This window comes from Astatotilapia calliptera, chromosome 22 (genome assembly GCF_964374335.1).
Source record: "Astatotilapia calliptera chromosome 22, fAstCal68.1, whole genome shotgun sequence".
In the NCBI taxonomy this organism is placed as follows: domain Eukaryota; kingdom Metazoa; phylum Chordata; class Actinopteri; order Cichliformes; family Cichlidae; genus Astatotilapia; species Astatotilapia calliptera.
The window spans coordinates 32,199,623-32,213,077 of NC_137442.1; the positions used below are offsets into that span (position 1 = coordinate 32,199,623).

At 43.1% G+C, this 13,455-nt stretch overlaps 1 long non-coding RNA gene across 1 annotated transcript; it reads right to left on the bottom strand.

Annotated features, from left to right (window-relative positions):
• Positions 1 to 1,553: 1,553 nt before the first annotated feature.
• LOC113014919 (uncharacterized) lies at positions 1,554 to 13,127 on the bottom strand. The gene is made up of 2 exons (XR_003271030.2): positions 9,479 to 13,127; positions 1,554 to 3,792 (listed from the first exon to the last, which is right to left on the bottom strand). It is a non-coding gene; the product is annotated as an uncharacterized LOC113014919 (long non-coding RNA).
• Between the last annotated feature and the right edge of the window lie 328 nt (positions 13,128 to 13,455).

Consider the following 13,455-nt stretch of genomic DNA (forward strand, 5'->3'; position numbering starts at 1 on the left):
ATTTGCCATTCGATGATGATTCTTCAGTCATACATGTCATGAATGGCACACTGCTCTCCCCTACATAAGCTGCCTTTATAAGTTAGAAGTATCGGTACTGGTCTTGGTATCAGCAACACTGATTGTATTTACTAGATATCATGTCGATACCAAAATTTGCAGCGTTGCGCAGCACTGGTGGTCGTCAACAGTAAATCCATGTGAGGAGGAGAAGTCTGCCAGTGTTCATCCAGCCTGCATCGCTTTCTCAGAACTGGAGCTAAATGTCCTAGTGATATGAATTTAAAACAGTTTCCAAATCAGTTTCACTTGTATGAACATCATAAATGCCTGAAGGGCTGAACGTGGCCACCTCCCTGTACAGTATGCTGCCATCCATGAAATGCTTGCTGGGACTCTTTCCCCACTTTCCATTTTCCACCAGAATGTGTCTGCTTTGCTGGCAAACTGAATTGCATCTTTTCTCTGTTTTCCTCTCTCTTTTTCCTCATTAACCGTGAACACACGTGCAGAGGAAGGTCCGTCACACCGTGCAGTTTACTGTGTCAGGATGATTTCAAACAGGTCTAAATGCAGGAACGTTTAGGTTTAGACACCCGCCCACGCACACCGTTGCCTTTGATTTTTCTTTTTAAGTTTTGAGTGTGTGTGTGTGTGTGTGAGAGAGAGAGGGAGAAGGGTGTCAGTGGTGAAAACAGTGAATGTCCCTGGTGTCTTGAGGTATTACACTGATGCGCAGCCATGCAAACAGGCCTAGGAGGGCCTTTCTGAATCAGTGGACAGGACCGACGCGACCTTTTCAACTCACATTAAACCAGGCTCACCTCACTGTGCTACAAGTTAGTGGGAGAGCGACACGGAGAGGGTGGAGGAAGGGAAGATAAGAGATGGAGATGAGGGGGGCTTGCTATACCTTGTGAAAATGTGCCCTTTCATCTTTGTTGTGTTCCCGTCTGTCTGTGTGTGTTTGTGTTGCCTGGCTCAGGAGAAAGCACATACAGTACACTGTGCACATCCAGGATTTACTGTATACTGTACTGAGGTTCCAAATTTACACTTGATGAGGGGAAATAAGAAGTGATTATGCTCTAGTAGAGGTGATTGTTTTAATGCAGAATAGGCTGAGCACTGATCAGAGCATGCTATAGGTGTTCTATAGGTGTTCATGATGTCGTTTTTAATATCAGCTCGTGTCCAATCAAACCCCGGCCCTACATACCCTTACAGGCCCAAATAAAAAGGCACGCATGGCTGCACTTCTCCTACCTCAGCAACAATCTGCAGAAAAACGTCTCCACAAATCAAACTCTGTGTGTGTTTGTGCGTGTGTGTGCATGCTTTGTATGTGTGTGCACGGGTGTGTGTGTCTCAGTGCATCAGACCAGTGAAGAGAAGAATAACCCAATTACAGAGACAGTCTGCCTCAACGACATACAGTATGTACACGGAAAGAAAGAGAGGTGTGTGTATGTGTGTGTGTGTGTGTGTGTGTGTGTGTGAGTGTGAGTGTCTGTGTGTGCCTGAGAGCGAGAGACAAACAAAGACAAGCACAGTGAGGAAGAATGATTTTTAATGAAAAGAACACAGCAGAAAAAGGGGGAGAACAAGAGCAGAAATTGCCAGGCGGCTCCAGCGTGCGAGCGCAGAATAAACCGGATGTGTGCTGAACAAAGGTGAGGCAGAAAAAAAATGCATAAAAGGCAGCTGTGGAAAATTTTAATATTTGGGGAGACCTCAAATATTGGAATTTATTTAAATGAGAACTCCTGAGGGGTGGTACTGCACCGTGCACACCTCAGTTCATGTACAAAGTCTTTTTTATTTCTTTTTTTTTTAGGGAGAAAAACGGGGGGAGGAGGGGAAATTGGCCCTGAACCTGACAATTTGGTGGATTGGAGGATGCGGTTGCATAGCAACAGACAGCAGCCGAGTACCTAAAAAGCAAAAAGAAAAAGAAAGACTATTTGGTCTGTTAAATATTCACTCCCTGCTAAGACAACACTCAAAGGCAAATGTGTTTCCATACAACCAGATTTAGAAAAGCTCATAAGCTAGCAGTTGTAGGAACACTGTTTATTTAAAAACTTTTCATCAAAGGTAGACACCAACATGGCTCAACCTTATATGTAAAATTGAGGCTTGCTTACATTATATAACAATCAGTCTCACAAAAAATGATGTGTTCGACAGTGTGGAGTCACATATTTCATCCTCCACATGCATGGCACATATTGTGTTTACATATTATCTAATAAGCTAACGCACAATGGGGAATTTGCATTTGAAATGCCACTCGGTGTGTTTAGAAGCTTAGAGCATGCGGCGAGGGGGATCACAGCAGAGGTGTTTTTTTCATATTACAGATAAACACGAGGCAATTTCCCCCTTCAATTTATTAACATTTCAAGCACCAATCCTCAATCATCCCTTGGACACCAGCGGACGCGTAGGACTGGCGCTCTCCTTCATTGTCCTGCAGGTTTTCAATAAAGCGCTAAGCTGCACGAGTTGTTTGTTGTCTGTAAAGTCAGCTGCAGATTATAACAGATGACAAAAAAAAGAGAGAAGCACAAATAAGATTCCCTTTTATTGGACATCTCCACTACACAATACCCATACATTACCTGCCAGGGAATATTACATTAGAAAAATCGGCCCTTTTTTATGGTTTAAATCTTGTTTGTGTTGAATCCACAGAAGTCCTGGAAATCAAAGCAATCACAAGCTTTTGCCAACTTCACAGCCTCTCCTCTATCTGCGGCCGTGGTTATTAAGGTTTCTTTTGCACATGAATAGGGGCGCCGTTGCTCCGGGATATATTGTAAGTGACTGCTGTTCGTCTAGCCACCAGTGTTTCTCACAGAGCTGTGAATAATAGATAGGAAAGCTGACCAGAGATAATATGCCTCTCAATGAGAACATACCTCCTAGCGCATCTAGTGTCTAAGAGAATGCTAACAAGGAGCGCACATCCCCCCCACCATTTTTTTTTCTTTCAATAATTTTTGCAAAGCCGCAGAATGTTCCTTTTTCTTTTGGCTCTCATGAATTTATTAATAACAGAATTCCTTTCAAAACATCTCGTCTGGATAAGATGGATAACACGCTCCTTTTATCATGCGCCTCTCCTTCAGAGGCGCGCGCACACACACAAGCGTGCGCAGCATATATCGCGCTGACAGTGATGCGCTGTGAAATCGGATGGGAGGGCTGGATAGCGGTTTTTGTAGATTTTCGCCGCATAAATTTGGGTCACGGAATAGATTATCGCCCCACACGTGTCACTCTGACACTGATAGACGCTCGCAATCCCACGCCACTCATAAATTACACATGCTTCATGAAAATGAATTTGCCGTTTAAGTTGGTAAATGATCATTCAGTGGAGTGATGCGTAGTGTAGTCACAGTTTCTCTTTCTGCCATGTGAATATGTAACGTTGACTGAAATCTGTTTTCTCATCTTCAGGAATTCCATAAAAGTTTCAGTCTGACGAGGCGTCAGTGTGACTGTTCCTGTTCCGGCTTCCTTTCAGGCGAATTTAAATAGCCTTGGTCCTTATACAATGAGGCACAGATTCTGGACGGCTGAGGCCGTATCAAAAGGATCCTATGGAAAAATAAAGGCAGACAGCTCTGTCGCTCAGCAGAGGCACTCTACTGTAAAGAATTCATAGTGTTTGAAGTCAATGACAGCTTTTAGGGATTTGGTGGAGACTCAAGCCGTCTCTTTTTCCACTCTTGCACATAAAGATGAGTCTCGGGTACGTGTGCGTCTCATGTGTGGATGTGCCTGAAGGTGACAAAGACATAAAGTACAATTTCAGCTCCCCTTCAAAGCCACCAGTGCTGTTTCTAAAGATTTAAAAATGACTTTTCCGATTAACGTCATCTCGCCTCGTATTTAAAGGCCTGATTTGCATTTATCTTTGCGTTCCTAAATGACCGGCGTGAATGCTGTGCTAAATTAGCGTCCCTGCTTTTTAGGACTTAAGATGATGTGTAGGCAAGTGAAACTTGGGCAGGGCTGGGAATAGATAACTGTCATGTCTGAGGCCCGGATAAGAGGTAAAAATCCAGCTTTCAGTGTAGAAGATGGGATGTCAACTCTGGTCAGTCCATCCGCCGCCCAGTAACCCTCCTCCTCCTCCTTCTTTAAAGACATTATTCTAACCCGACTGAACCAGTCTGATTACTTTGTTGTCTGGTGAAAACAGCCTGGACAGCCAGTGTGTGAAATATTAAGGGGGGAGGTTTAAAGACCCTAAACTGGCATGTCATATCCAGTTTGCATAAAAACTACCAAATGCAATTTCGTCAAGCTCACCATGTACAGACAAACCTGTTAATGCTTGGTGTAGATGCAGAACAATTAAATACCCTAATAAATACCAGTTAATAAAAGGTGCTAGACACATTCCTCAGGTATTTTGGTCCATATTGACATGATGGCATCACACAGTCAGGGTGTGCGGGACTCCAATCTCTTGTTCCACCGCGTCCCAAAGGTGCTCTACAGATGACTGTGGAGGCCATGTGAATACTGTGAACTCCTTCCCACATTGAAGAAACCAGTTTGAGATGATTTGAGCTTTGTGATGCATAATACTGCTGGATGCAGTAAACCGTGGTCATAAAGGATTAACGTGGTCAGCAGCAATGCTCAGGCAGGCCGTGGCATTTTAACCATGCTCAACGGGTACTAAGGGGCCCAAAGTGTGCCAGGAAAATATCCCCACTCCACTGTACCACCAGCAGCCTAAACAGTTTATACAAAGCAGGACGGATCCGTATTTTCATGTTGCCTATGTTTTTCCAATCTTCTATTGTCCAATTCCAGTGGGCCTGTGCAGACTATCCGATTGTTAAGTGATGACGTGAGGAATCCTTCTTTCGGGCCTAAAGTAGTCTGCATTTAATATGGCTTTTGTGTTGTTAACATGTTTAATGTTATGTATTTTCTTCTATTTAATCTCAAAATGCTCCTAAAACAGTCAGTGATCCCTGTTGACCTCCCTCGGCTTTTATTACCGCTAATCATTTATTTAAGCTCAGTTTTTAAAACCTTAGGATGTAACTACAGCCCATCCCATGCAGCAGTACATGATGGACTAACCTCGTATTGTGGATGGATTATCTCAGTTGTTCTCTGGCTGAAGTTTGGTCCTTTTACAGCATCCTGCCATGCGATTACATTTGTCCCTGACCACCGAGAACACTCATGTTAACTTTTATCGAGTGGAAAAAAAGTTAGCTTGTTTATATTATGCTAACATAGCTGTGTCACTAGCGGTCACGTAGCACATCATTATATACCAGCTAGCCAAACTTCAGTAACCCTAGAAACGTCACGGCTGTTTAGTTTTCTGTCTTCATTTATGCTGGAAGTGATAACAGAGCTGTATGTTTTAATTTGTTTCCAAAACCCCGCAGTCAGGACATGCTATATTGTATTTAGATAGAAGCTAGCGAGCTAACTCCCTGCTAACTTCTAACTCCGTTAAATGTCATAAATTCTGTTTTCATGGATGCCTGGATGTTAAACTCAATTGCTACACCTGGTAGAGCAGAATGCTGATCATTTTATTAAAGATGAAAGACTTTAGACAGTTTTTCAACTCTCAGTAATGCCATCGTGATCGTTTGATATATGGACCTGCAGCGGAGTTTAGGTCCAGACACGGCTAGTGACGTCAGACTTAACAACCGGATAGCATCATTGTCTTGTTCTTAGCTAACAGAAGTGGCACTGGGTGTGAAACGCTCTTCTGCATACCTTGGTTGTAACGTTACTGTTCTCTACAAGCCATTCCTCTGACCTCTCACATCAACAGCATATTTTCACCCAGAGAACTGCCACTCACTGGATATTTTCTCATTTTCAAACCCTTCTGTGTAAACCCTAGAGGTGGTTCTGTGGGAAAATCCCAGTAGATCAGCAGTTTCTGAAAAACTCAGATCAGCCTGCCTGGCACCAACAGCCATGCCACGTTGAAAGTAACTTCACATCAGCCCTTTCTTCCTCATTCTGATGCTTAATTTCTTAAGTTTACTGAGTTGCTGCTGTGTGAATGAGTAACTAGATATTTATGGTAATGAGTAGTGGAACAGGCTTACTGAATGAAGAGTCTTTGCCTGAAATGTCTTGGTAGGTGGGGGAAGAAAAAATTAAAAAAATTAACCATATCTCAAAGACACACATAAAAACTACTTGAATTTTAAGCTATCTAAAATGTGAATTTCAAATTTCTAAAAGCTCTTTGCAAATGTTTTTTACCGTCAAATGTTAAGTAGAAAAACCCACCAAAAATTCGACAGTGAACAGGCAGCTAATGAGGTTCTTGTTGGTTCTTCGGCTGCCTGCTTGGATATTACCCTGACTGCTCTGCCACAGCACAGCCAACCACTGATATGGAAAATACCCTGGCAGGTTCACTAGAAAGCCTCCAAAGCAGCGACCTGTCACAGGGTTGGACTTAAAATAAATGGAAGAATGCAAGACGTCCAATACCTGGCTTGACATAAAAAGGAAAAAAGCAAAGCTGTGTTTTTTTTTCCAGCAAGGAAACAAGTTTGTTTCTTTCTGAGAAATATCAGGGGCACACCTGGCAGAAGAATGAATAAAAGAAGATGTTTGTGTGCCAGATGCTAGAAAAAAAAATCTGCAAGTGCAAAGTCAGTGTTGCTGATAAAAGATCAGTGGAACTGGCCCAGACAAGGCAAACAAAGATACTCCACAGAATCAAGGGTGTCTGGACAGCATATCTTTTATATGTACAATGGAAAAACCTGTTAAGGATTTTGGTCCCATTTGAGCTTCAACAGCAAGTGAAGATAAACTAGTGCAGTGTACCGAGCAAAGGCGTCTCTGATTGTCCTTAACGTAAGACATTGTGTATTGATTCTCTATCTGGCAGCTGACGGTTGTTGCAAACACATTATGATGCAATTTGAGGTTCCTTACAAAATAAGACTGGCATCAGGTAGTTAACCCCGCAGCACCAAATGCAGCAAATTATGAGTCAAATTAAATAAAGCTTAATGCAAATCACAAATAAACACAGCTCAGTAAAAATATGCATAAGTACATATAAGCCCCTTTTCCATTAGTACAGCAGTTCCTAACCCCCGGGCCACGGACCAGTACCGCTCCGTGAGTCGTTTGGTACCGGGCCGCTAGAGTTGAGGCTCGGGTGTGAAATTTATGTTTTCAGGGTTTCTATTGTTTTTTTTAATCGTTTTTTTCATTAACTCGGTCTCCCTGGGTCTTTTTCCGTGTCCGTGGCGCAAAAAAGGTTGGGGACCGCTGCATTAGTACCTACCGGGATCGACTTGCCACAGTTTTCAGGGTTTTCCATTAGGTCATAGTACCTGTTATCAGGTACTTTTTTTAATACTTGCTCGGCAGGGGTGTGGTCAAACTGCATGCCACCGATTGGCTGGTCAGTAGCGTCACTCGATGAGTCATGAGAGTGTCTCGTGCATGAAAATTAAAACAGGCATTTTTAAAAATCCAGCAATGAGGGAAATGGCTACCAAAAAAAAAAGCCATGTTCCCCAAGTCTGACGAAAAGCCACAGACCGAGCAGCAGGTATATTCTTGCCTCGACGTCCCCCTTTTTTGTAGCGTTCATGTCGCATATTGATTACCTCACAGGACGCTCAGACACATTGCTATTACGATAAGCATGCATGTTAGCTAGCACGAGATTCTAATGAAAATCTAGTCGAATCAAGTTGTGGCGATCCGTGGCAAGTCTATCGAAGTAGTAGCTAATGGAAGGGGCTATAGTAAAACTTGAGCTTGTAATGCTAAAAGGCTAAACCTTCTAGAGTAGCAGGAGTGCTACTTGCCAGCAGTGTTGCCAACTTAGTGACTTTGTCGCTATATTTAGCGAGTTTTCAGACTCCCTTAGCGACTTTTTTTTCTAAAAAGCGACTAGCAACAAATCTGGCGACTTTTTCTGGTATAACTGGAGACTTATTTATGACGACTTTTTGACGTGAAAACGCATATCGCTCTTATTCTCAACAAGCAGCGGTGCTGCCGTGGGCACCTCACCCGTGCCAAAGCGCTCACGGGCGGAGGATAGTCCTCCTCCGCTGCTATCAGGGCAGCAGATGTTCACACCTGTACGTCCAAACTGCAAATGAATCACGCATGAACGAAGCCGCTGCTCCCGCACTGACTGTAACGCAGTCAGTTCTTCTTTTACTGTTATGCTGTTTTGTGGATCACAAGCTTTAAAATTACTTATAAACACACACCACACACACAAAGGCACACCAGAGTGCCATTTTCAGGTTACTTTTACCGGTCCAAGCCCGGATAAAGGAGCAGGGTTAGAATTGTGACATAAAAAAAACCAAATGGTAAATGGCCTGTATTTGTATAGCGCCTTACTAGTCCCTAAAGACCCCAAAGCGCTTTACATATCCAGTCATCCACCCATTCACACACACATTCACACACACTAAAAAAAAACAATAATTGCTAAAAGAAATTTAATTTATAGTTCTAAATGAATTCCAAATGCAATTTTTACTCACTTTATGTCTCTTCCACGATGTTGTTTCTCTCTCCAACAACGTAGGTTACAATTACATTAGCATGACCAATTATGCAAATTAGGCGATGACATCATTTAGCGACTTCTAGCGACTTTTAGGACAACCATTAGCGATTTTCCTTACTGAGGAGTTGGCAACACTGCTTGCCAGATGGTAAGGCTACTAGCCATTAACCGTGGACTAAAGCAGTTACAGTTTGGCAGTTAAATCTTTGGACAGTTAACATATCAACAAAAATAAAATGGCATAAAAAGTGGGAAGGGGCTTTAAAGGAGTTAAGCTAATCAGTGTTGGCTTACTGTGTTTACGTCAGTGTTATCAACCTCAAGATTAGTGTTTGACTAGTGAACAAAGCAAAACACCTATATCTGATAGTTTACACTATGCCACAAGAAAGTATTGTGTTTTTTCTTTTGAAAATGCAGAAGCACTCTAAGTTCCAAAAATACTCACTGGGTTCAGTTAAAACAGGGTTTAACAGACCTCTTCCACCTTGTAGTAGTGGAAAAAAAAAGCTACAACCTACTTTTGGAGCAGGTTTCTAGCAGATGTCACATTAAAGCAAATTTGAATGACATGTGTAACGTACTGTACATAATGTGTAGCATAGAGCCTGCTAGAAGCTCCCAATCCTCTTAGCGAGGCTCTTGTTTGTTTAGAAAATAAATAGTACCATAGATTCAGTACCATAATTCATATGTCAATAAGGATGTTCAACAGCCTCTGTGGTTTTGTTCTATGTTTTCCTGCTCCAGTGCTAAAGGTTTTACAGGAGATCTATTGGCATTCTTTTTCTTTTTTTTTCTGGTTCATGCAGCTTGGCTGTGAGGCGAAGCAGAGACAGCTTTGTTGTCTTATGTTTAGGTGACAGGCAGGAGGTCCACCCCTCTCGCCCCCACATATATCACCTCCTCTCCGCTTGGTGCACATCAAGGGGATTAGCGTCTTCCTTCTCGCGTGAAACGAGCAACATCAATGGAGACCTGCGAAAGATTCACCCGATGTTCTGCATAAAGCGCGAGCTGCCGAGCCGTTTATGCAGCCCTTTGTGAGGTAAACACTTCAACATCAATCGATCGGCTGGGGAACAGGCAGAGCCTTTTACGGATTCACCTTCCCCTCCCACGAAACAAGGGGATGCGGCATCATCTTGATGGGTTTAATTCTGGGGAGAAAAGAAGGGAGTAAAGGTGAAACAGAGGAAGCAGAAAGGAGGAAAAGCTCCTCCTCCCACTGGGTTTGGCTCCAGCTGGTGGGAGGAAGTAAAAAATGAAAATTTTATGAAGGCACTTTTGCTTTCTGTAAACAACATTTGTTTCTCAAGGCCCGTAAAAATCAGCCGAGTTCGTTTACATCTAACCGTCATTATCATTAGAAGTCCTGATCCCAAAAAACTCTGGGTCAGACTCGAGCTGGTCGGATTAAAAGAAAAATGAAAATTCTAAGAAGACACTGAAAATCTTTCCTTCTTTTGCTTTCTGTAAACAATACTTCTGTAAACAAGGCCGGGAAACATCAGCCGTGTTCGTTAACATCTAACCGTCATTACCATTAGAAGTGCAGATCCCGAAAGTCTTATCAGTGCCTCTATTCCTGCTGATATCAGCACCCTGCCTCCCCCCTTCCCCACTGTGGACACACACACACACACACACACACACACAAACACCGTTATCTCTGCTATCTGGTATTTAGCCAACTCAGAGCTAATCCAGTGTGAACCCACTCCCTGGCTTCTGCTCAGCAGTTTGCAAACAGATTTGGAAAACAGACACACACACACACACACACACAAACACACACACACACACACAAAGGGAGTCAGAGTGTTTGGCCCTGGAGCAGGGAACATCACGCTCCAGTAATGTGATGCCGAGGCAACACTGCGCTACAGTAGTGTGGCATTAACATAAATGTGCATCTCAGCGCGAAGAAAGGGGAACATGGGGATATTTGGAGCTGTCTGCATGTGATAGCTGTCTGATTACCTCTGCTGTGACCTCGGTGTCCTCACAACAAACACACACACACGGCATTAAGCTGCCGAAATGTGTCCACCGTGACCATTCAGTTACTGTTTATTCAGTCTTTTAAGATAATCAAATTTTTCTTCGAGCAAGATGAAATTTCAGGCACTGAGGGAGATAATTAAACTGCAGGTCAGAAGACTCGTGCATCGTTGCAAAATCGGGACTTGTTATATGTGACAAAATGTGTGAGAGTAGCAGTCAGACGGCGTGAAGCCAGCCTTATAGAACTGATGTACTCCTTGTGGTCATTTTATTTTACAGCGTGGGGATTTTCTGCCTTCATAAGGACCCTGGAATGCTTGTGTAACTGCTGTTTGACACCAATTATCCGTCCTACTAGAAATTTATGAGAGATATAACTTGTTGTTTAATGGCAGCACTCACATGGTGAACAGTGGGATTAAAATAGAGCACAAAGGTGATCCTACAAGATATTGTCCCTGTATTTGCATTACTTTTGATTTTAAGTAAATCCTGAACCACAAATTTGGGAGGAAAATTTCAACAGTCTTTTTCCCGGTCACAAAACACTGCAGTAGCTCTGTACCTTCTCAGTGATACTTCAGGGTGCGTGGGAATTGATCCAAGCAATCTCTGAGTGTTAGAGAAGGCATCCAGCTGCATCCCTTGGGTGCCCTGTGGTGGGTGCTTAAGGAGTGTGGGGTATCAGTATGTTTTCACAGGCCTTTCAGTTCATGCACAGCCACACTGAGAGCATGGCTCAAATTACTGGAAACAAGTCAGACTCGTTCCTGATGAGTACTGGATTCTGCCAAGGCTGCCCCTTGTCACAGATTTGGTTCATACATTTGCTGACCTCCAGATCTGCTCGCCTGATTTTTTGCGGACGATGTCGCCATGTTGGCTTCACTGAAAGGTGACCTCCACCTTGCACTGGGGTGGTTTGCAACCAGGTGCGAAGCGGCTGGGATGAGAGTTAGCACCTCCATATCTGAGGTCACGGTTCTCAGCCCGAAGAGGATAGAGTCCTATTAGGGAGGAGTTGCTTTCCCCAAGTGGAGGAGTGCAAGTATCTTGGGGTCGTGTTCAGGAGTATGGAAAGAAAGTAGCGTGAGATTGAAGGATGAATTGGTGCAGCATCTGCAGTGATATGGATGTGGACCAGTTTGTTGCGGTAAAGTGAGAAGGCAAAGCTGCTGATTTACTGTTGAGCTGCATTCCCAATCTCACCTATGGCCATGAGCTGTGACCAAAAGAATAAACTTCCTCCAAAGGGGTCTCGGATTGTTTGGGAACAGAACAGAAGATCTGAATGTGGTGAATGAGAAGAGGCAGCTCTGGGCTTCTTTGCTTTGATTGCTGACTCCCCTGCAACCAGAATATTAATACATCTGTTTTAAAAACCTTTTCTGTCAAGTCTTTGCAACTCGGGGAAAACAAACCCCGTTCACGTCTTTATTCCCCCAGTTTTAGTATGGAGTGCATACTCAATGCCTATCAGTGTTGCCAGCATATAGGGGTAAATAATAAAGGTTAGCAAAAGCTTAGCAACTGCAGTAATCACATTACATGTAACATGTCTGTCTAATGTCAGTGTTTATTGTATATAAAAGGATCTCAGATGACCAGTAGCATCACAGTAAAAAGATATACTAAGTTTCAATGCCGGCTCTTCCACAGAACAGTGTTTCTCTGTGGTGAACTCTGAATCAACAGGACAAGCCCCTGGGGCTCCTTTCTCACCTGTGTGTGAACAGACCGTTTTGCATAAGCAGCTTTTTTTTTAATGAGCTACTGCTGTGTTTGGCAGCCACATAGATGAATAGTTAGCTTAGAGCCGATTGGTCACTTTCCAACAGGTCTACATAAACATTAAAGCATTAAAAAAGAAAGAAATCCCCCCTTTTTAGATGCTGTCTCATTTTCCACGTCAACCTGTTCACACTTTTGTGAACTGCTTATGCACTGGCGATTTTCCACCCATATGTTTGCGTGACTTGGGCAAATTCTACACTAAACTTTCTCAGCTGTGAAGACGGCTGCTTTTCCCCCCCTAACAATAAAACAACATTTTGAGGCTGCAGCTACTGTGTGACTCATTAGGATGGATGCCTCGTGGAGTGCAGCGCTACACTGTTGATAGCACTTTAAATCCTTCCACTTCCCTCGCATGTTCTCTTTCTTTCTGTCTCACTCACTCGGTCTGTGGTTTTCCTCAGGAGACCAGGTTAGATAAGACCGCCTGCGCTATAAAAGCAAGAAAGAGCCCGGGGAGAAGCGTACGACACACGGGAGCGCTCTCAGCAAGTTTAAAGCAGGAGACATGATGTGCTGTTCTAAGGCGATAAACATTCATACACATATATGCGATATGTGGGTGACAAACACAGACAACCCATTTTCTTCCTCTCATCTGATCCTTCTTCAGCCTGTCTCCTCCTCCTCCTCCTCTCGAATGTTTCTAATCGTGGAACCCCCTTGAGGCTGTTGCGTTATTATGGAATTATTTTTATTGTTCGGTCAGTCTGGGCCAGCACGAACCTGTCGACCACGTCTCATTCAGACACACACAGACACATGCACACTAAGATTATATATATATATATATATATATATATATATATATATATATATATATATATATATATATATATATATATATATATATATATATGTATACATATATATCAGAAAACTGTTTATTGCACCTGTTCCTGCTGTGTGCCAACAGCCTGCTATGACTGCACATACAGCTCCGCGCCGTTGACTCAGTGTTGTGTAACAAACAGATCGACTCTCTCCCCGCCACTTTGCTTGGGTTGGCAATTGTTTGATTTCAGTATCTCACAGACAGCACCGTGGTGGTCAAGTTAATGAGCAAAAATCCACCCCCT